General features: G+C 39.8%; 1 pseudogene; it reads left to right on the top strand.

Moving 5' to 3' along the window:
• The first annotated feature begins 3,357 nt into the window (after nucleotides 1-3,357).
• LOC118379673 (anoctamin-5-like) overlaps nucleotides 3,358-23,008 on the top strand; it is a 143,497-nt pseudogene continuing 123,846 nt past the window's right edge.

The following is a 23,008-nucleotide window of genomic DNA, read 5'->3' as shown; positions in this document are numbered from 1 at the left end:
TGGTTGTCTCATCTAGCTATCTTAAGATGAATGTACTGACTACTGGGCTATGTGGTTGTCTCACCTAGCTATCTTAAGATGAATGTACTGACTACTGGGCTATGTGGTTGTCTCACCTAGCTATCTGAAGATCAATGCACTAACTGTAAATGGCTCTGGATAAGACTAAATGACTAAAATGTCAATATAATGACAACGCTGAGGCAGAGGAGAGGCATGAGGCTGTAAGGAAAAGTGGTCAGAGGAAATAAGCAGATGTATTTTCTGCCTGTTGCCGCGCCCAGCCTGGAAGGATAATTATAAGTCCGAGGGACCGGGCAGACCACTTGAAGGGTTCTGGGAGCCAACTGGTACTACATCTGACCAGACGGGACGGGAGCGTCTTGAACACAGATGTGGCTGGGAGAGGGCAGGCGGACAGATGTTTCTGGGTTGAGGGGGAGAGAGCAGTGTGTGTGTCTCTTTTGAGGAGGAACTCTCTCAGTCACGTGCTGATATTTCAGCGCCCTTTAAAGTTGTAACAAACAGTGAATGCATGATGTTGCTGCTTTCCATTCTGGCACTGCTGCCTTGACAATGTCATAATAGCCTGTGGTATTTCCCTTTTGGATGTAAATACCTCACTAGATCAACAGAAGACTTGTTGGTGTAGTTCTGCGCTATAATGATGTGCTGAAGGTACTATAGATACTACTGTAACTGCATATGCAAAAAAAAAACACACAAAAAAAGCAGAAGGCTATTTTAGGATGTTGAGGTGATCTGTATTATCCATTGTGACGCCCATGAAAGGCTAAGCAACAGAAGGAGGAAGTACCTAGGCCCTGTCACAGCCAAGGCCTGCACATCCAGCTTCCAAACCGGCTCATTCTCCTCCATTTATCTCTCGCCCGGACTAAAACATCCCTGCTTGAATCTAACCTGTCTATTTCTCACTTATCTGTTTACACAGCCACCCTTAAAATAAATAAACATTTGACACTCGAAGACCTTATTAAAGGCTGCGTTTACACCCTAACAACCCAAATCGGATTTACTCATACATCATTTCCACGTGGGCGAGGATATTGGAAATATAAATATTTAGTTTATATCCAAATCTTTTTTCCTTCTTCTGGGTTGTCCACACTGGGTTTTTACATGTGGCCCATTGGCACATTCACGCTGATGTAGGGAGAATCTCAAAGTCGTAAACTCCTCACGTTCTTTCTCCTCTATCACCAGGAGTATGCAAATTAGATTATTATTATTATGAGATTATTCCGTAGCCTTTGAAGGAGCACACAGATGAACTGCTCATGTCCTATCACTAGCTAGGTTTCCATCAAATTGGCAACCAGATTTTTTTCATGCAAATATTTTTAAAAAATTTGCATATAAGGGAATATGTGCATTTTTGTCGACAGTGGTATGTTTCCACCCAAAGGATTTATACAAATCAATACGTGATGACGTAGTGCACACAAAATGTATATCAGTACGTGATGAGGTAGTGCACACAAAATGTATATCAGTACGTGATGACGTAGTGCACACAAAATGTATATCAGTACGTGATGACGTAGTGCACACAAAATGTATATCAGTACGTGATGAGGTAGTGCACACAAAATGTATATCAGTACGTGATGACGTAGTGCACACAAAATGTATATCAGTACGTGATGACGTAGTGCACACAAAATGTATATCAGTACGTGATGACGTAGTGCACACAAAATGTATATCAGTACGTGATGAGGTAGTGCACACAAAATGTATATCAGTACGTGATGACGTAGTGCACACAAAATGTATATCAGTACGTGATGACGTAGTGCACACAAAATGTATATCAGTACGTGATGAGGTAGTGCACACAAAATGTATATCAGTACGTGATGAGGTAGTGCACACAAAATGTATATCAGTACGTGATGACGTAGTGCACACAAAATGTATATCAGTACGTGATGACGTAGTGCACACAAAATGTATATCAGTACGTGATGACGTAGTGCACACAAAATGTATATCAGTACGTGATGACGTAGTGCACACAAAATGTATATCAGTACGTGATGACGTAGTGCACACAAAATGTATATCAGTACGTGATGACATAGTGCACACAAAATGTATATCAGTACGTGATGACGTAGTGCACACAAAATGTAAGTTATGTACCGAATAAAAATCGAAAGTTCAATGTGCTTCCCATCGCATTTTCAACTCTACGGATAGTTTTGTCACAAAAAAACTGGTGCGTTGAATAGCAAATGTGTCTCAAATGGTCTGGACACTTGCTTTCTAGCCAACAGCTGGCAGATACAGTGTGTGTAGGCTATTCTACACGATGACATTATTATGGATAAGAGTGAGAATTATTTGTATTTGTCAAAAGGGCCGTCAGACATCGATCATCATGTCACCAGAATAAGACCCTGTATATTTATTGTAAAGGAGCATCAAGATCGCCACCGTGCACTTTCACCACCCTGTGAAGTTTATCATACGGCATCTGGAGCCTAATAAACTGCACTGTTTCCCAAGTCACAGTGGGAAGACCACACATCATGGCATCGTGTGATTCCAAGTTGACTTCGATATGATGGTTATTGTTATTTATTATTGCGCTTCCACCACAATTTCTCGCATAAATAATTTTTCAGACACAAAAGAAATTCCATCATGTCGAACAAACAAACAAATGATCTGTCGACCTTTCTCAAATTTTACCGAAACGACCTGTTTCCATCACAGCTGTCGTTATATATATTTTTAATACAATATGACTTTAGTCACATTAAAAACTGTGGATGGAAACTTAGTTACTTTTCATTAAAATTGTGTGGTGGTTGTCATGGTAACGCCAGGTCACGTGCCCCCCCCCAAAAAATCTGACCTGAGTTTCCAGACAGAGGTCAGATATGGCGAATGGGGTTGGTATCAGGATTTAAGATCAGATTCCAAGTGGTTTTATGCTGTTTACTCATTAGGGGAAAGATCAGATAAGTATCAGATATGCAAATAATTGGCAAAACATCAGAATTGGGCTGCCTGTGTAAACGCAGCCTATGTCACGTCCCTTAGTAGCCTATTGCAGAATACAGTAAAACCGGATTAGAATAGAATAGCCTAGAATATAATATAATAAGTAAATGCCAATTCATTTCCAAGCAGATTAAATCGCAAATGCTGTCATATAAATGTTATTTTTTGCCACTTTAAAAAATGACAATTGCAATTATTCTATATGGTAGACCTAATAATATCATACTATCAACATTATCCGCTGTAGTAGCAGTTCGCCGACTGAGTTGTTGGATTCAAACCCCTCCCCTTTAATGACGAGATTTTTCCTCAGTGGACGTTGTGGGGTTTGGTGATGTATCTTGAGCACAGTTTCAACATTCGTCGTGTGAAGGTAGCGCTACGTTTCCCTCTTAAAGTGAGTCCGTAGCCAAGGGCGTGGGCTGAGACGAACAGAGTGCCCTTGTACCCGCTCCAGCCTCCTTGTTTTTACCGGGCCGACCGGCGACCCGCACGGGCTCGGCAACATGAGTGACATGAGTCGACTAACGGGAAAGATTGGAGACGCAACTTTGATAGAGATGAGCCCGGATTCCCTCTGTGAAGGTAAATTGTTCGGCTACTTGTATCAGACCATTTATGATGCGTTGCATTGAACCGCTTTATGTTCGATTGTCTTGCTTGTTTATGCTACAACTTCGTCAGGATAATACAGGTATGATAGGCTATAAATTGTCTTTAGATATGAGGTCGGGTGGACGATTATTCATAGGAATTACACATGTGAACAATTTAGCTCACTCTGTACTATTGACGGAAAAATAATAAACTCACAGACAATATTCGGTTGGTCAAAATCAATAACAATTTTCTAAAACATTATTTGTCACCACAAATCCATATGATTGGTCCATGACAATTATGGAAGAATAGGTCTTTAAGCTCCGTTGAAGATCTGTAGACCCACTCATAATCTCAGCAATTTCTTAATGATTTAAAAAATACAAGTACAGGATACTTAAAGTGATATACCAATATATCACATCCAAATGGTGTTTATTCAACCCATCAATAACCTTACTGACCCCAGGTGTATGTTTTAGTAAGACAATAGTCATGGATGAATCCGTTTTTGTCCAGAGAGTACAGTGTTGCTTTATTCAACTTCTCCTTTCACCCTAATAGTCTCTGCCTCATGGCCTGACTTGGGACTACACTTTAGATTGAACATGTTAGTCAGTACCTCCCTCTCTCTCTCTCTCTCTCTCTCTCTCTCTCTCTCTCTCTCTCTCTCTCTCTCTCTCTCTCTCTCTTTCTCCTCTCTCTCTCTCTCTCTCTCTCTCTCTCTCTCTCTCTCTCTCTCTCTCTCTCTCTCTCTCTCTCTCTCTCTCTCTCTCTCTCTCTCTCTCTCTCTCTCTCTCTCTCTCTCTCTCTGTTAACCTCCCTCCCTCTCTCTCTCTCTGTTAACCTCCCTCTCCCCCTCTCTCTGTTAACCTCCCTCTCTCTCTTTCTTTCTCACTCTCTGTTAACCTCCCTCTTTCTCTCTCTCTCTGTTGACCTCCCTCCCTCTCTCTCTCTCTCTCTCTCTCTCTCTCTCTCTCTCTCTCTCTCTCTCTCTCTCTCTTCTCTCTCTCTCTTTTAACTCTCCTCTCTCTCTCTCTGTTAACCTCCCTCCTCTCTCTCTCTCTCTGTTAACCTCCCTCCCCCCTCTCTCTCTCTGTTTAACCTCCCTCTCTCTCTCTGTTAACCTCCCTCCCTCTCTCTCTGTTAACCTCTCTCTCTCTCTCTGTTAACCCCTCCCTCTCTCTCTCTAACCTCTCTCTCTCTCTCTCTCTCTCTCTCTCTCTCTCTCTCTCTCTCTCTCTCTCTCTCTCTCTGTTAACCTCCCTCCTCTCTCTCTCTCTCTCTCTCTCTCTCTCTCTCTCTCTCTCTCTCTCTCTCTGTTAACCTCCCTCCCTCTCTCTCTCCCTCTCTCTCTCTGTTAACCTCCCTCTCTCTCTCCCTCTCTCTCTCTGTTAACCTCCCTCTCTCTCTCTGTTAACCTCCCTCTCTCTCTCTCTGTTAATCTCCCTCTCTCTCTCTCTGTTAACCTCCCTCCCTCATACACACGGCCTAGGCCCTTCCGCCCCCAGCCTCCCGTCAGGACAGCTGGCCTCGGCTTGTGGAAATGGAAGGAGGGCATCCAGGGGTGTATCCGTTCCATTCAGACTCAGTTGACAGGGAGGGACCAACCTAAATGTCACTCTCTCTCTCTGAGCTGGGAGAAATACTCTGCCTGCGTTAGCCTTAGAGTTACAACAATACAAATAGCAGTACAGCTGAGCAAAGAACTGTTTTATAGTCTAACATCTATGGTTCTATATCAAAAGAGATGGATTACTTTGACTGTTGCCCCGAATCCCCAGCATTCTTTTTAGATGGCCGTCTGTAACCATGTTCCCTACTGCAGTAGTTACTGTGGAAGTTCTAACCCTAGTGTAGTAGTTACTGTAGACGTTCTAACCCTAGTGTAGTAGTTACTGTAGACGTTCTAACCCTAGTGTAGTAGTTACTGTAGAAGGTCTAACTCTAGTGTAGTAGTTACTGTAGAAGTTCTAACCCTAGTGTAGTAGTTACTGTAGAAGGTCTAACTCTAGTGTAGTAGTTACTGTAGACGTTCTAACCCTAGTGTAGTAGTTACAGTAGAAGGTCTAACTCTAGTGTAGTAGTTACTGTAGAAGTTCTAACTCTAGTGTAGTAGTTACTGTAGAAGTTCTAACTCTAGTGTAGTAGTTACTGTAGAAGTTCTAACCCTAGTGTAGTAGTTACTGTTGAAGTTCTAACCCTAGTGTAGTAGTTACTGTAGAAGTTCTAACTCTAGTGTAGGAGTTACTGTAGAAGGTCTAACCCTAGTGTAGTAGTTACTGTAGACGTTCTAACCATAGTGTAGTAGTTACTGTAGAAGGTCTAACCCTAGTGTAGTAGTTACTGTAGAAGTTCTAACCCTAGTGTAGTAGTTACTGTAGACGTTCTAACCCTAGTGTAGTAGTTACTGTAGACGTTCTAACAATAGTGTAGTAGTTACTGTAGAAGGTCTAACCCTAGTGTAGTAGTTACTGTAGAAGTTCTAACTCTAGTGTAGGAGTTACTGTAGAAGGTCTAACCCTAGTGTAGTAGTTACTGTAGACATTCTAACCATAGTGTAGTAGTTACTGTAGAAGGTCTAACCCTAGTGTAGTAGTTACTGTAGAAGTTCTAACCCTAGTGTAGTAGTTACTGTAGACGTTCTAACCCTAGTGTAGTAGTTACTGTAGACGTTCTAACCATAGTGTAGTAGTTACTGTAGAAGGTCTAACCCTAGTGTAGTAGTTACTGTAGAAGTTCTAACCCTAGTGTAGTAGTCACTGTAGACGTTCTAACCCTAGTGTAGTAGTTACGGTAGACGTTCTAACCCTAGTGTAGTAGTGACTGTAGAAGTTCTAACCCTAGTGTAGTAGTTACTGTAGAAGGTCTAACTCTAGTGTAGTAGTTACTGTAGAAGTTCTAACCCTACTGCAGTAGTTACTGTTGAAGGTCTAACCCTAGTGTAGTAGTTACTGTAGAAGTTCTAACCCTAGTGTAGTAGTTACTGTAGAAGTTCTAACTCTAGTGTAGTAGTTACTGTAGAAGTTCTAACCCTAGTGCAGTAGTTACTGTTGAAGGTCTAACCCTAGTGTAGTAGTTACTGTAGACGTTCTAACCCTAGTGTAGTAGTTACTGTAGAAGGTCTAACCCTAGTGTAGTAGTTACTGTAGAAGTTCTAACCCTAGTGTAGTAGTTACTGTAGACTTTCTAACCCTACTGCAGTAGTTACTGTAGACGTTCTAACTCTAGTGCAGTAGTTACTGTAGAAGTTCTAACCCTAGTGTAGTAGTTACTGTAGAAGTTCTAACCCTAGTGTAGTAGTTACTGTAGAAGTTCTAACCCTACTGCAGTAGTTACTGTAGAAGTTCTAACCCTAGTGTAGTAGTTACTGTAGAAGGTCTAACCCTAGTGCAGTAGTTACTGTAGAAGTTCTAACTCTAGTGTAGTAGTTACTGTAGAAGTTCTAACCCAAGTGCAGTAGTTACTGTTGAAGGTCTAACCATAGTGTAGTAGTTACTGTAGAAGTTCTAACCCTAGTGTAGTAGTTACTGTAGAAGTTCTAACTCTAGTGTAGTAGTTACTGTAGAAGTTCTAACCCTAGTGTAGTAGTTACTGTAGAAGTTCTAACTCTAGTGTAGTAGTTACTGTAGAAGTTCTAACCCTAGTGCAGTAGTTACTGTTGAAGGTCTAACCATAGTGTAGTAGTTACTGTAGACTTTCTAACCCTACTGCAGTAGTTACTGTTGAAGGTCTAACCCTAGTGTAGTAGTTACTGTAGAAGTTCTAACCCTAGTGTAGTAGTTACTGTAGACGTTCTAACCCTAGTGTAGTAGTTACTGTAGACGTTCTAACCCTAGTGTAGTAGTGACTGTAGAAGTTCTAACCCTAGTGTAGTAGTTACTGTAGAAGGTCTAACTCTAGTGTAGTAGTTACTGTAGAAGTTCTAACCCTACTGCAGTAGTTACTGTTGAAGGTCTAACCCTAGTGTAGTAGTTACTGTAGAAGTTCTAACCCTAGTGTAGTAGTTACTGTAGAAGTTCTAACTCTAGTGTAGTAGTTACTGTAGAAGTTCTAACCCTAGTGCAGTAGTTACTGTTGAAGGTCTAACCCTAGTGTAGTAGTTACTGTAGAAGGTCTAACCCTAGTGTAGTAGTTACTGTAGAAGTTCTAACCCTAGTGTAGTAGTTACTGTAGAAGTTCTAACCCTAGTGTAGTAGTTACTGTAGAAGGTCTAACCCTAGTGTAGTAGTTACTGTAGAAGGTCTAACTCTAGTGTAGTAGTTACTGTAGAAGTTCTAACCCTAGTGTAGTAGTTACTGTAGACTTTCTAACCCTAGTGTAGTAGTTATTGTAGAAGGTCTAACCCTAGTGTAGTAGTTACTGTAGAAGGTCTAACCCTAGTGTAGTAGTTACTGTAGAAGTTCTAACCCTAGTGTAGTAGTTACTGTAGAAGTTCTAACCCTAGTGTAGTAGTTACTGTGGAAGTTCTAACCCTAGTGTAGTAGTTACTGTAGACTTTCTAACCCTACTGCAGTAGTTACTGTAGAAGTTCTAACCCTAGTGTAGTAGTTACTGTAGACGTTCTAACCCTACTGCAGTAGTTACTGTAGAAGTTCTAACCCTAGTGTAGTAGTTACTGTAGAAGGTCTAACCCTAGTGTAGTAGTTACTGTAGAAGGTCTAACCCTAGTGTAGTAGTTACTGTAGAAGTTCTAACCCTAGTGTAGTAGTTATTGTAGAAGTTCTAACCCTAGTGTAGTAGTTACTGTAGAAGTTCTAACCCTACTGCAGTAGTTACTGTAGACGTTCTAACCCTAGTGTAGTAGTTACTGTAGAAGTTCTAACCCTAGTGTAGTAGTTACTGTGGAATTTCTAATTCTAGTGTAGTAGTTACTGTAGAAGTTCTAACTCTAGTGCAGTAGTTACTGTAGAAGTTCTAACCCTAGTGTAGTAGTTACTGTAGAAGGTCTAACCCTAGTGTAGTATTTAATGTAGACGTTCTAACCCTAGTGTAGTAGTTACTGTAGACTTTCTAACCCTACTGCAGTAGTTACTGTAGAAGTTCTAACCCTAGTGTAGTAGTTACTGTAGAAGGTCTAACCCTAGTGTAGTAGTTACTGTATACTTTCTAACCCTACTGCAGTAGTTACTGTAGACTTTCTAACCCTACTGCAGTAGTTACTGTAGACGTTCTAACCCTAGTGTAGTAGTTACTGTAGAAGTTCTAACCCTAGTGTAGTAGTTACTGTGGAAGTTCTAACTCTAGTGTAGTTGTTACTGTAGAAGTTCTAACTCTAGTGCAGTAGTTACTGTAGAAGTTCTAACCCTAGTGTAGTAGTTACTGTAGAAGGTCTGACCCTAGTGTAGTATTTAATGTAGACGTTCTAACCCTAGTGTAGTAGTTACTGTAGACTGTCTAACCCTAGTGTAGTAGTTACTGTAGAATTTCTAACCCTAGTGTAGTAGTTACTGTAGAAGTTCTAACCCTAGTGTAGTAGTTACTGTAGAAGTTCTAACCCTAGTGTAGTAGTTACTGTAGAAGTTCTAACCCTAGTGTAGTAGTTACTGTGGAAGTTCTAACTCTAGTGTAGTAGTTACTGTAGACTTTCTAACCCTACTGCAGTAGTTACTGTAGAAGTTCTAACCCTAGTGTAGTAGTTACTGTAGACGTTCTAACCCTACTGCAGTAGTTACTGTAGAAGTTCTAACCCTAGTGTAGTAGTTACTGTAGAAGTTCTAACCCTAGTGTAGTAGTTATTGTAGAAGTTCTAACCCTAGTGTAGTAGTTACTGTAGAAGTTCTAACCCTACTGCAGTAGTTACTGTAGACGTTCTAACCCTAGTGTAGTAGTTACTGTAGAAGTTCTAACCCTAGTGTAGTAGTTACTGTGGAAGTTCTAACCCTAGTGTAGTAGTTACTGTAGAAGGTCTAACCCTAGTGTAGTAGTTACTGTAGAAGGTCTAACCCTAGTGTAGTAGTTACTGTAGAAGTTCTAACCCTAGTGTAGTAGTTATTGTAGAAGTTCTAACCCTAGTGTAGTAGTTACTGTAGAAGTTCTAACCCTACTGCAGTAGTTACTGTAGACGTTCTAACCCTAGTGTAGTAGTTACTGTAGAAGTTCTAACCCTAGTGTAGTAGTTACTGTGGAATTTCTAACTCTAGTGTAGTAGTTACTGTAGAAGTTCTAACTCTAGTGCAGTAGTTACTGTAGAAGTTCTAACCCTAGTGTAGTAGTTACTGTAGAAGGTCTAACCCTAGTGTAGTATTTAATGTAGAAGTTCTAACCCTACTGCAGTAGTTACTGTAGAAGTTCTAACCCTAGTGTAGTAGTTACTGTAGAAGGTCTAACCCTAGTGTAGTAGTTACTGTAGACTTTCTAACCCTAGTGTAGTAGTTACTGTAGAAGTTCTAACCCTACTGCAGTAGTTACTGTAGACGTTCTAAACCTAGTGTAGTAGTTACTGTAGAAGTTCTAACCCTAGTGTAGTAGTTACTGTAGAAGTTCTAACCCTACTGCAGTAGTTACTGTAGAAGTTCTAACCCTAGTGTAGTAGTTACTGTAGAAGGTCTAACCCTAGTGTAGTAGTTACTGTAGAAGTTCTAACCCTAGTGTAGTAGTTACTGTAGAAGTTCTAACCCTAGTGTAGTAGTTACTGTAGAAGGTCTAACCCTAGTGTAGTAGTTACTGTAGAAGGTCTAACTCTAGTGTAGTAGTTACTGTAGAAGTTCTAACCCTAGTGTAGTAGTTACTGTAGACTTTCTAACCCTAGTGTAGTAGTTACTGTAGAAGTTCTAACCCTAGTGTAGTAGTTACTGTAGAAGTTCTAACCCTAGTGTAGTAGTTACTGTAGAAGTTCTAACCCTAGTGTAGTAGTTACTGTAGAAGTTCTAACCCTAATGTAGTAGTTACTGTAGACTTTCTAACCCTACTGCAGTAGTTACTGTAGACGTTCTAACTCTAGTGCAGTAGTTACTGTAGAAGTTCTAACCCTAGTGTAGTAGTTACTGTGGAAGTTCTAACCCTAGTGTAGTAGTTACTGTAGACTTTCTAACCCTACTGCAGTAGTTACTGTAGAAGTTCTAACCCTAGTGTAGTAGTTACTTTAGACGTTCTAACCCTACTGCAGTAGTTACTGTAGAAGTTCTAACCCTAGTGTAGTAGTTACTGTAGAAGGTCTAACCCTAGTGTAGTAGTTACTGTAGAAGGTCTAACCCTAGTGTAGTAGTTACTGTAGAAGTTCTAACCCTAGTGTAGTAGTTATTGTAGAAGTTCTAACCCTAGTGTAGTAGTTACTGTAGAAGTTCTAACCCTACTGCAGTAGTTACTGTAGACGTTCTAACCCTAGTGTAGTAGTTACTGTAGAAGTTCTAACCCTAGTGTAGTAGTTACTGTGGAATTTCTAACTCTAGTGTAGTAGAAGTTCTAACTCTAGTGCAGTAGTTACTGTAGAAGTTCTAACCCTAGTGTAGTAGTTACTGTAGAAGGTCTAACCCTAGTGTAGTATTTAATGTAGACGTTCTAACCCTAGTGTAGTAGTTACTGTAGACTTTCTAACCCTACTGCAGTAGTTACTGTAGAAGTTCTAACCCTAGTGTAGTAGTTACTGTAGAAGGTCTAACCCTAGTGTAGTAGTTACTGTATACTTTCTAACCCTACTGCAGTAGTTACTGTAGACTTTCTAACCCTACTGCAGTAGTTACTGTAGACGTTCTAACCCTAGTGTAGTAGTTACTGTAGAAGTTCTAACCCTAGTGTAGTAGTTACTGTGGAAGTTCTAACTCTAGTGTAGTAGTTACTGTAGAAGTTCTAACTCTAGTGCAGTAGTTACTGTAGAAGTTCTAACCCTAGTGTAGTAGTTACTGTAGAAGGTCTAACCCTAGTGTAGTATTTAATGTAGACGTTCTAACCCTAGTGTAGTAGTTACTGTAGACTGTCTAACCCTAGTGTAGTAGTTACTGTAGAATTTCTAACCCTAGTGTAGTAGTTACTGTAGAAGTTCTAACCCTAGTGTAGTAGTTACTGTAGAATTTCTAACCCTAGTGTAGTAGTTACTGTAGAATTTCTAACCCTAGTGTAGTAGTTACTGTAGAATTTCTAACCCTAGTGTAGTAGTTACTGTAGAATTTCTAACCCTACTGCAGTAGTTACTGTAGACGTTCTAACCCTAGTGCAGTAGTTACTGTAGAAGTTCTAACCCTAGTGTAGTAGTTACTGTAGAATTTCTAACCCTAGTGTAGTAGTTACTGTAGAAGTTCTAACCCTAGTGTAGTAGTTACTGTAGAAGTTCTAACCCTAGTGTAGTAGTTACTGTAGAAGTTCTAACCCTAATGTAGTAGTTACTGTAGACGTTCTAACCCTAGTGTAGTAGTTACTGTAGAAGTTCTAACCCTAGTGCAGTAGTTACTGTAGAATTTCTAACCCTAGTGTAGTAGTTACTGTAGAAGTTCTAACCCTATTGTAGTAGTTACTGTAGAAGTTCTAACCCTAATGTAGTAGTTACTGTAGAAGTTCTAACCCTAATATATGACTTTTACCTTTTTCATATTACCAGGGTTAAAGGTTCTATTCCTTCTATTTACCAGTCATATTACCAGGGTTACAGGTTCTATTCATTCTATTTACCAGTCATATTACCAGGGTTAGAGGTTCTATTCATTCTATTTACCAGGGTTAGAGGTTCTATTCATTCTAAATACCAGTCATATTACCAGGGTTACAGGTTCTATTCATTCTATTTACCAGTCATATTACCAGGGTTACAGGTTCTATTCATTCTATTTACCAGTCATATTACCAGGGTTAGAGGTTCTATTCATTCTATTTACCAGGGTTAGAGGTTCTATTCATTCTATTTAGCAGTCATATTACCAGGGTTAGAGGTTCTATTCATTCTATTTACCAGTCATATTACCAGGGTTAGAGGTTCTATTCATTCTATTTACCAGGGTTAGAGGTTCTATCCATTCTATTTACCAGTCATATTACCAGGGTTAGAGGGTCTATTCATTCTATTTACCAGTTATATTACCAGGGTTACAGGTTCTATTCATTCTATTTACCAGGCTTAGAGGTTCTATTCATTCTATTTACCAGGGTTAGAGGTTCTATTCATTCTATTTACCAGTCATATTACCAGGGTTACAGGTTCTATTCATTCTATTTACCAGTCATATTACCAGGGTTACAGGTTCTATTCATTCTATTTACCAGTCATATTACCAGGGTTAGATGCTCTATTCATTCTATTTACCAGTCATATTACCAGGGTTACAGGTTCTATTCATTCTATTTACCAGTCATATTACCAGGGTTACAGGTTCTATTCATTCTATTTACCAGTCATATTACCAGGGTTACAGGTTCTATTCAATCTATTTACCAGTCATATTACCAGGGTTATAGGTTCTATTCATTCTATTTACCAGTCATATTACCAGGGTTAGAGGTTCTATTCATTCTATTTTCCAGTCATATTACCAGGGTTAGAGGTTCTATTCATTCTAATTACCAGGGTTAGAGGTTCTGTTCATTCTATTTACCAGGGTTAGAGGTTCTATTCATTCTATTTACCAGTCATATTACCAGGGTTACAGGTTCTATTCATTCTATTTACCAGTCATATTACCAGGGTTAGAGGTTCTATTCATTCTATTTTCCAGTCATATTACCAGGGTTACAGGCTCTATTCATTCTATTTTCCAGCCATATTACCAGGGTTACAGGTTCTATTCATTCTATTTACCAGTCATATTACCAGGGTTAGAGGTTCTATTCATTCTATTTACCAGTCATATTACCAGGGTTAGAGGTTCTGTTCATTCTATTTACCAGTCATATTACCAGGGTTAGAGGCTCTATTCATTCTATTTACCAGTCATATTACCAGGGTTAGAGGTTCTATTCATTCTATTTACCAGTCATATTACCAGGGTTAGAGGTTCTGTTCATTCTATTTACCAGGGTTAGAGGTTCTATTCATTCTATTTACCAGTCATATTACCAGGGTTACAGGTTCTATTCATTCTATTTACCAGTCATATTACCAGGGTTACAGGTTCTATTCATTCTATTTTCCAGTCATATTACCAGGGTTAGAGGTTCTATTCATTCTATTTACCAGTCATATTACCAGGGTTAGAGGTTCTATTCATTCTATTTACCAGTCATATTACCAGGGTTAGAGGTTCTATTCATTCTATTTTCCAGTCATATTACCAGGGTTAGAGGTTCTATTCATTCTATTTACCAGTCATATTACCAGGGTTAGAGGTTCTATTCATTCTATTTACCAGTCATATTACCAGGGTTAGAGGTTCTATTCATTCTATTTTCCAGTCATATTACCAGGGTTAGAGGTTCTATTCATTCTATTTACCAGTCATATTACCAGGGTTACAGGTTCTATTCATTCTATTTACCAGTCATATTACCAGGGTTAGAGGTTCTGTTCATTCTATTTACCAGGGTTAGAGGCTCTATTCATTCTATTTACCAGTCATATTACCAGGGTTAGAGGTTCTATTCATTCTATTTACCAGTCATATTACCAGGGTTACAGGTTCTATTCATTCTATTTACCAGTAATATTACCAGGGTTACAGGTTCTATTCATTCTATTTACCAGTCATATTACCAGGGTTAGAGGTTCTATTCATTCTATTTACCAGGGTTAGAGGTTCTATTCATTCTATTTACCAGTCATATTACCAGGGTTAGAGGTTCTATTCATTCTATTTACCAGTCATATTACCAGGGTTAGAGGTTCTATTCATTCTATTTACCAGTCATATTACCAGGGTTAGAGGTTCTATTCATTCTATTTACCAGTCATATTACCAGGGTTAGAGGTTCTATTCATTCTATTTACCAGTCATATTACCAGGGTCAGAGGCTCTATTCATTCTATTTACCAGGGTTAGAGGTTCTATTCATTCTATTTACCAGTCATATTACCAGGGTTAGAGTTTCTATTCATTCTATTTACCAGTCATATTACCAGGGTTAGAGGTTCTATTCATTCTATTTACCAGTCATATTACCAGGGTTAGAGGTTCTATTCATTCTATTTACCAGTCATATTACCAGGGTTAGAGGTTCTATTCATTATATTTACCAGTCATATTACCAGGGTTAGAGGCTCTATTCATTCTATTTACCAGTCATATTACCAGGGTTAGAGGTTCTATTCATTCTATTTACCAGTCATATTACCAGGGTCAGAGGCTCTATTCATTCTATTTACCAGGGTTAGAGGTTCTATTCATTCTATTTACCAGTCATATTACCAGGGTTAGAGTTTCTATTCATTCTATCTACCAGTCATATTACCAGGGTTAGAGGTTCTATTCATTCTATTTACCAGTCATATTACCAGGGTTAGAGGTTCTATTCATTCTATTTACCAGTCATATTACCAGGGTTAGAGGTTCTATTCATTCTATTTACCAGTCATATTACCAGGGTTAGAGGTTCTATTCATTCTATTTACCAGTCATATTACCAGGGTTAGAGGCTCTATTCATTCTATTTACCAGGGTTATAGGTTCTATTCATTCTATTTTCCAGTCATATTACCAGGGTTAGAGGTTCTATTCATTCTATTTTCCAGTCATATTACCAGGGTTAGAGGTTCTATTCATTCTATCATTTCACATTACATTTAAGTCATTTAGCAGACGCTCTTATCCAGAGCGACTTACAAATTGGTGCATTCACCTTATGACATCCAGTAGAATAGTCACTTTACAATAGTGCATCTAAATCTTAAAGGGGGGGGTGAGAAGGATTACTTATCCTATCTTAGGTATTCCTTAAAGAGGTGGGGTTTCAGGTGTCTCCGGAAGGTGGTGATTGACTCCGCTGTCCTGGCGTCGTGAGGGAGTTTGTTCCACCATTGGGGGGCCAGAGCAGCGAACAGTTTAGACTGGGCTGAGCGGGAACTGAACTTCCTCAGTGGTAGGGAGGCGAGCAGGCCAGAGGTGGATGAACGCAGTGCCCTTGTTTGGGTGTAGGGCCTGATCAGAGCCTGGAGGTACTGAGGTACCGTTCCCCTCACAGCTCCGTAGGCAAGCACCATGGTCTTGTAGCGGATGCGAGCTTCAACTGGAAGCCAGTGGAGAGAGCGGAGGAGCGGGGTGACGTGAGAGAACTTGGGAAGGTTGAACACCAGACGGGCTGCGGCATTCTGGATGAGTTGTAGGGGTTTAATGGCACAGGCAGGGAGCCCAGCCAACAGCGAGTTGCAGTAGTCCAGACGGGAGATGACAAGTGCCTGGATTAGGACCTGCGCCGCTTCCTGTGTGAGGCAGGGTCGTACTCTGCGGATGTTGTAGAGCATGAACCTACAGGAACGGGCCACCGCCTTGATGTTAGTTGAGAACGACAGGGTGTTGTCCAGGATCACGCCAAGGTTCTTAGCGCTCTGGGAGGAGGACACAATGGAGTTGTCAACCGTGATGGCGAGATCATGGAACGGGCAGTCCTTCCCCGGGAGGAAGAGCAGCTCCGTCTTGCCGAGGTTCAGCTTGAGGTGGTGATCCGTCATCCACACTGATATGTCTGCCAGACATGCAGAGATGCGATTCGCCACCTGGTCATCAGAAGGGGGAAAGGAGAAGATTAATTGTGTGTCGTCTGCATAGCAATGATAGGAGAGACCATGTGAGGTTATGACAGAGCCAAGTGACTTGGTGTATAGCGAGAATAGGAGAGGGCCTAGAACAGAGCCCTGGGGGACACCAGTGGTGAGAGCGCGTGGTGAGGAGACAGATTCTCGCCACGCCACCTGGTAGGAGCGACCTGTCAGGTAGGACGCAATCCAAGCGTGGGCCGCGCCGGAGATGCCCAACTCGGAGTGGGTGGAGAGGAGGATCTGATGGTTCACAGTATCGAAGGCAGCCGATAGGTCTAGAAGGATGAGAGCAGAGGAGAGAGAGTTAGCTTTAGCGGTGCGGAGCGCTCCATGATACAGAGAAGAGCAGTCTCAGTTGAATGACTAGTCTTGAAACCTGACTGATTTGGATCAAGAAGGTCATTCAGAGAGAGATAGCGGAGAGCTGGCCAAGGACGGCACGTTCAAGAGTTTTGGAGAGAAAAGAAAGAAGGGATACTGGTCTGTAGTTGTTGACATCGGAGGGATTGAGTGTAGGTTTTTTCAGAAGGGGTGCAACTCTCGCTCTCTTGAGGACGGAAGGGACGTAGCCAGCGGTCAGGGATGAGTTGATGAGCGAGGTGAGGTAGGGGAGAAGGTCTCCGGAAATGGTCTGGAGAAGAGAGGAGGGGATAGGGTCAAGCGGGCAGGTTGTTGGGCGGCCGGCCGTCACAAGACGCGAGATTTCATCTGGAGAGAGAGGGGAGAAAGAGGTCAGAGCACAGGGTAGGGCAGTGTGAGCAGAACCAGCGGTGCCGTTTGACTTAGCAAACGAGGATCGGATGTCGTCGACCTTCTTTTCAAAATGGTTGACGAAGTCATCTGCAGAGAGGGAGGAGGGGGAGGGGAGGAGGATTCCGGAGTGAGGAGAAGGTGGCAAAGAGCTTCCTAGGGTTAGAGGCAGATGCTTGGAATTTAGAGTGATAGAAAATGGCTTTAGCAGCAGAGACAGAGGAGGGAAATGTAGAGAGGAGGGAGTGAAAGGATGCCAGGTCCGCAGGGGGAGGCGAGTTTTCCTCCATTTCCGCTCAGCTGCCCGGGAGCCCTGTTCTGTGAGCTCGCAATGAGTCGTCGAGCCACGGGGCGGGAGGGGAGGACCGCGCCGGCCTGGAGGATAGGGGACATAGAGAGTCAAAGGATGCAGAAAGGGAGGAGAGGAGGGTTGAGGAGGCAGAATCAGGAGATAGGTTGGAGAAGGTATGAGCAGAGGGAAGAGATGATAGGATGGAAGAGGAGAGAGTAGCGGGGGAGAGAGAGCGAAGGTTGGGACGGCGCGATACCATCCGAGTAGGGGCAGTGTGGGAGGTGTTAGATGAGAGCGAGAGGGAAAAGGATACAAGGTAGTGGTCGGAGACTTGGAGGGGAGTTGCAATGAGGTTAGTGGAAGAACAGCATCTAGTATAGATGAGGTCGAGCGTATTGCCTGCCTTGTGAGTAGGGGGGGGAAGGTGAGAGGGTGAGGTCAAAAGAGGAGAGGATTTACCAGTCATATTACCAGGGTTAGAGGTTCTATTCATTCTATTTACCAGTCATATTACCAGGGTTAGAGGTTCTATTCATTCTATTTACCAGTCATATTACCAGGGTTAGAGGTTCTATTCATTCTATTTACCAGGGTTAGAGGTTCTATTCATTCTATTTACCAGGGTTAGAGGTTCTATTCATTCTATTTACCAGGGTTAGAGGTTCTATTCATTCTATTTACCAGTCATATTACCAGGGTTAGAGGTTCTATTCATTCTATTTACCAGTCATATTACCAGGGTTAGAGGTTCTATTCATTCTATTTACCAGGGTTACAGGTTCTATTCATTCTATTGTCCAGTCATATTACCAGGGTTAGAGGCTCTATTCATTCTATTTACCAGTCATATTACCAGGGTTAGAGGTTCTATTCATTCTATTTACCAGGGTTACAGGTTCTATTCATTCTATTTACCAGTCATATTACCAGGGTTAGAGGTTCTATTCATTCTATTTACCAGGGTTAGAGGTTCTATTCATTCTATTTACCAGTCATATTACCAGGGTTAGAGGTTCTATTCATTCTATTTACCAGTCATATTACCAGGGTTAGAGGTTCTATTTATTCTATTTACCAGGGTTACAGGTTCTATTCATTCTATTTTCCAGTCATATTACCAGGGTTAGAGGCTCTATTCATTCTATTTACCAGTCATATTACCAGGGTTACAGGTTCTATTCATTCTATTTACCAGTCATATTACCAGGGTTACAGGTTCTATTCATTCTATTTACCAGTCATATTACCAGGGTTACAGGTTCTATTTATTCTATTTTCCAGTCATATTACCAGGGTTACAGGTTCTATTCATTCTATTTACCAGTCATATTACCAGGGTTAGAGGTTCTATTCATTCTATTTACCAGTCATATTACCAGGGTTACAGGTTCTATTCATTCTATTTTCCAGTCATATTACCAGGGTTAGAGGTTCTATTCATTCTATTTACCAGTCATATTACCAGGGTTACAGGTTCTATTCATTCTATTTACCAGTCATATTACCAGGGTTAGAGGTTCTATTCATTCTATTTTCCAGTCATATTACCAGGGTTACAGGTTCTATTCATTCTATTTACCAGTCATATTACCAGGGTTACAGGTTCTATTCATTCTATTTTCCAGTCATATTACCAGGGTTAGAGGTTCTATTCATTCTATTTACCAGTCATATTACCAGGGTTAGAGGTTCTATTCATTCTATTTACCAGTCATATTACCAGGGTTAGAGGTTCTATTCATTCTATTTTCCAGTCATATTACCAGGGTTAAAGGTTCTATTCATTCTATTTACCAGTCATATTACCAGGGTTAGAGGTTCTATTCATTCTATTTTCCAGTAATATTACCAGGGTTACAGGTTCTATTTATTCTATTTACCAGTCATATTACCAGGGTTAGAGGTTCTATTCATTCTATTTACCAGGGTTAGAGGTTCTATTCATTCTATTTACCAGTCATATTACCAGGGTTAGAGATTCTATTCATTCTATTTACCAGTCATATTACCAGGGTTACAGGTTCTATTCATTCTATTTACCAGTCATATTACCAGGGTTAGAGGTTCTATTCATTCTATTTACCAGTCATATTACCAGGGTTAGAGGCTCTATTCATTCTATTTTCCAGTCATATTACCAGGGTTACAGGTTCTATTCATTCTATTTACCAGTCATATTACCAGTGTTACAGGTTCTATTCATTCTATTTACCAGTCATATTACCAGGGTTAGAGGTTCTATTCATTCTATTTACCAGGGTTAGAGGTTCTATTCATTCTATTTACCAGTCATATTACCAGGGTTAGAGGTTCTATTCAATCTATTTACCAGTCATATTACCAGGGTTAGAGGTTCTATTCATTCTATTTACCAGTCATATTACCAGGGTTAGAGGTTCTATTCATTCTATTTACCAGTCATATTACCAGGGTTAGAGGTTCTATTCAATCTATTTACCAGGGTTAGAGGTTCTATTCATTCTATTTACCAGTCATATTACCAGGGTTAGATGTTCTATTTATTCTATTTTCCAGTCATATTACCAGGGTTACAGGTTCTATTCATTCTATTTACCAGTCATATTACCAGGGTTAGAGGTTCTATTCATTCTATTTACCAGTCATATTACCAGGGTTACAGGTTCTATTCATTCTATTTTCCAGTCATATTACCAGGGTTAGAGGTTCTATTCATTCTATTTACCAGTCATATTACCAGGGTTACAGGTTCTATTCATTCTATTTACCAGTCATATTACCAGGGTTAGAGGTTCTATTCATTCTATTTTCCAGTCATATTACCAGGTTACAGGTTCTATTCATTCTATTTACCAGTCATATTACCAGGGTTACAGGTTCTATTCATTCTATTTTCCAGTCATATTACCAGGGTTAGAGGTTCTATTCATTCTATTTACCAGTCATATTACCAGGGTTAGAGGTTCTATTCATTCTATTTACCAGTCATATTACCAGGGTTAGAGGTTCTATTCATTCTATTTTCCAGTCATATTACCAGGGTTAAAGGTTCTATTCATTCTATTTGCCAGTCATATTACCAGGGTTAGAGGTTCTATTCATTCTATTTTCCAGTAATATTACCAGGGTTACAGGTTCTATTTATTCTATTTACCAGTCATATTACCAGGGTTAGAGGTTCTATTCATTCTATTTACCAGGGTTAGAGGTTCTATTCATTCTATTTACCAGTCATATTACCAGGGTTAGAGATTCTATTCATTCTATTTACCAGTCATATTACCAGGGTTACAGGTTCTATTCATTCTATTTACCAGTCATATTACCAGGGTTAGAGGTTCTATTCATTCTATTTACCAGTCATATTACCAGGGTTAGAGGCTCTATTCATTCTATTTTCCAGTCATATTACCAGGGTTACAGGTTCTATTCATTCTATTTACCAGTCATATTACCAGGGTTACAGGTTCTATTCATTCTATTTACCAGTCATATTACCAGGGTTAGAGGTTCTATTCATTCTATTTACCAGGGTTAGAGGTTCTATTCATTCTATTTACCAGTCATATTACCAGGGTTAGAGGTTCTATTCAATCTATTTACCAGTCATATTACCAGGGTTAGAGGTTCTATTCATTCTATTTACCAGTCATATTACCAGGGTTAGAGGTTCTATTCATTCTATTTACCAGTCATATTACCAGGGTTAGAGGTTCTATTCAATCTATTTACCAGGGTTAGAGGTTCTATTCATTCTATTTACCAGTCATATTACCAGGGTTAGATGTTCTATTCATTCTATTTACCAGTCATATTACCAGGGTTAGAGGTTCTATTCATTCTATTTACCAGTCATATTACCAGGGTTAGAGGTTCTATTCATTCTATTTACCAGTCATATTACCAGGTTTAGAGGTTCTATTCATTCTATTTACCAGTCATAATACCAGGGTTAGAGGTTCTATTCATTCTATTTACCAGTCATATTACCAGGGTTAGAGGTTCTATTCATTCTATTTTCCAGTAATATTACCAGGGTTACAGGTTCTATTTATTCTATTACCAGTCATATTACCAGGGTTAGAGGTTCTATTCATTCTATTTACCAGGGTTAGAGGTTCTATTCATTCTATTTACCAGTCATATTACCAGGGTTAGAGATTCTATTCATTCTATTTACCAGTCATATTACCAGGGTTACAGGTTCTATTCATTCTATTTACCAGTCATATTACCAGGGTTAGAGGTTCTATTCATTCTATTTACCAGTCATATTACCAGGGTTAGAGGCTCTATTCATTCTATTTTCCAGTCATATTACCAGGGTTACAGGTTCTATTCATTCTATTTACCAGTCATATTACCAGGGTTACAGGTTCTATTCATTCTATTTACCAGTCATATTACCAGGGTTAGAGGTTCTATTCATTCTATTTACCAGGGTTAGAGGTTCTATTCATTCTATTTACCAGTCATATTACCAGGGTTAGAGGTTCTATTCAATCTATTTACCAGTCATATTACCAGGGTTAGAGGTTCTATTCATTCTATTTACCAGTCATATTACCAGGGTTAGAGGTTCTATTCATTCTATTTACCAGTCATATTACCAGGGTTAGAGGTTCTATTCATTCTATTTACCAGTCATATTACCAGGGTTAGAGGTTCTATTCATTCTATTTTCCAGTAATATTACCAGGGTTACAGGTTCTATTTATTCTATTTACCAGTCATATTACCAGGGTTAGAGGTTCTATTCATTCTATTTACCAGGGTTAGAGGTTCTATTCATTCTATTTACCAGTCATATTACCAGGGTTAGAGATTCTATTCATTCTATTTACCAGTCATATTACCAGGGTTACAGGTTCTATTCATTCTATTTACCAGTCATATTACCAGGGTTAGAGGTTCTATTCATTCTATTTACCAGTCATATTACCAGGGTTAGAGGCTCTATTCATTCTATTTTCCAGTCATATTACCAGGGTTACAGGTTCTATTCATTCTATTTACCAGTCATATTACCAGGGTTACAGGTTCTATTCATTCTATTTACCAGTCATATTACCAGGGTTAGAGGTTCTATTCATTCTATTTACCAGGGTTAGAGGTTCTATTCATTCTATTTACCAGTCATATTACCAGGGTTAGAGGTTCTATTCAATCTATTTACCAGTCATATTACCAGGGTTAGAGGTTCTATTCATTCTATTTACCAGTCATATTACCAGGGTTAGAGGTTCTATTCATTCTATTTACCAGTCATATTACCAGTGTTAGAGGTTCTATTCAATCTATTTACCAGGGTTAGAGGTTCTATTCATTCTATTTACCAGTCATATTACCAGGGTTAGAGGTTCTATTCAATCTATTTACCAGTCATATTACCAGGGTTAGAGGTTCTATTCATTCTATTTACCAGTCATATTACCAGGGTTAGAGGTTCTATTCATTCTATTTACCAGTCATATTACCAGGTTTAGAGGTTCTATTCATTCTATTTACCAGTCATAATACCAGGGTTAGAGGTTCTATTCATTCTATTTACCAGTCATATTACCAGGGTTAGAGGTTCTATTCATTCTATTTTCCAGTAATATTACCAGGGTTACAGGTTCTATTTATTCTATTTACCAGTCATATTACCAGGGTTAGAGGTTCTATTCATTCTATTTACCAGGGTTAGAGGTTCTATTCATTCTATTTACCAGTCATATTACCAGGGTTAGAGATTCTAT

The sequence above is a fragment of the Oncorhynchus keta genome, chromosome 17 (genome assembly GCF_023373465.1).
Source record: "Oncorhynchus keta strain PuntledgeMale-10-30-2019 chromosome 17, Oket_V2, whole genome shotgun sequence".
Lineage (NCBI taxonomy): Eukaryota > Metazoa > Chordata > Actinopteri > Salmoniformes > Salmonidae > Oncorhynchus > Oncorhynchus keta.
This window is presented reverse-complemented; position numbering and strand designations above follow the sequence as displayed.